At 35.7% G+C, this 1,429-nt stretch overlaps 1 protein-coding gene across 1 annotated transcript in view; it reads right to left on the bottom strand.

Annotated features, from left to right (window-relative positions):
* bcar1 (BCAR1 scaffold protein, Cas family member) overlaps positions 1-1,429 on the bottom strand; it is a gene marked incomplete in the record, with an annotated part of 44,870 nt that overhangs the window by 19,766 nt on the left and 23,675 nt on the right.

Genomic DNA, 1,429 nt, shown 5'->3' with positions numbered 1-1,429 from the left:
TTTTTTTAACATATTCCATGTGGTTTTGTATTATAATATGTATTTATATTTAATTCTATTTATATTTCTTTGCTGTAAGTGCTGGATGAAATGTGTTCTATAATGCAGTGCATTGACAATGTAACACCCATATTATACGTTAACGTTTCTGTAGTGGTGACAGAACGTTAAACAAATATTCACACCAGTTTAAAAAGCTCCCTGTGCTCTCCAGGGAAACTATATCACCAAACTCCCTTTAAGAAATATCACATTTTAACAATTCCTAATGTGTCTGTACAAACACAAAACAACAGAAACACAAGATAAAGTGCGTCATATGTTGACAGTCTTCTTGTCAATTTGGCATTAATATAATCTATATAGATAAACTGTGTTCTGGACAAAGTTTATATTTTGCTGCTTCAACTCACTCAGCCTTCATTAGTTAGCTCCACTTAGTGGGAAAGACCGTGGGAATGAGAGGCAAACACTTTCAAATATTAAGATTTCTCACTAAAATAAGTGCTGATTGGTGGATAAGATAAATGGCCTATTAAATGTTGACTCATAACACTGTTTATCCACCATCTATTATTTGTGTCTTTTGGTCCATGGCTATTCCTGATTAAGCCCTCATTGTGCAAGCATTGTATAAGGGGAAGTCATTCAGAATATTTATATATAATCATTTAATTTAATTTGAGATTTATAGATTACACTTGCTTAACTTACAAATGGGCTTCTGAGAACCTTCGTAAAGGTGGCTCGTGTTCTTATTCAGATGTAAGACCAACATGAATTTGTAGATTCCTATGGTGCACTTCTCCTATAGAATCAATACAATATTTTAGAGACTGTTTAATATATATATCAAGTTAATTCTCATTGATTTTATTGCAGTTTATATGAACACCTTACAGTGTGTGTGTGACTGTTCTCCAGCTGTTCCCTCTTGGATGTGTCAAACACAGGTGGTAACACACTCAGCTAACTGTATTATAGCTGCTGATTTACGTATTTACAGAAATGGTAAGCTATAGCATACTGGATGTACAGACGTGTGTACACCCACACACACAAAGGTTTAAAAATAACTCTGAATACAACTTAAAAGGAAGGAATATGCTTTTATATTCAATGCCCTATTCAGAGCGCTTATTGGAGTATATAATGTAGCTGTGTGTGTGAGTAGATGATGACAGGGCTCGAGATGGAGCCGACACACAAATACATACACACACACACACACACACTTCAAAACAGTACACCAATATGCCCCTGACTTTCAGTTCCTTAATACAAATGCAATTTCATCACACAACACACATCTTCGCTCTTTACACGCTACCAGAGCAGAAAATGAGTCCGCTGCAGGTAATCCAATGGACTCCAAAGGGCACACACAAACACACACACACACACATACACACATACAGACACACACATA

Source organism: Morone saxatilis, unplaced genomic scaffold (genome assembly GCF_004916995.1).
Source record: "Morone saxatilis isolate NCDOM2014 unplaced genomic scaffold, NCSU_SB_2.0 Contig2, whole genome shotgun sequence".
Classification (NCBI taxonomy): domain Eukaryota; kingdom Metazoa; phylum Chordata; class Actinopteri; family Moronidae; genus Morone; species Morone saxatilis.
The sequence above is the reverse complement of the archived record's forward strand: the minus strand, read 5'-3'. Positions and strand labels throughout refer to the sequence as shown.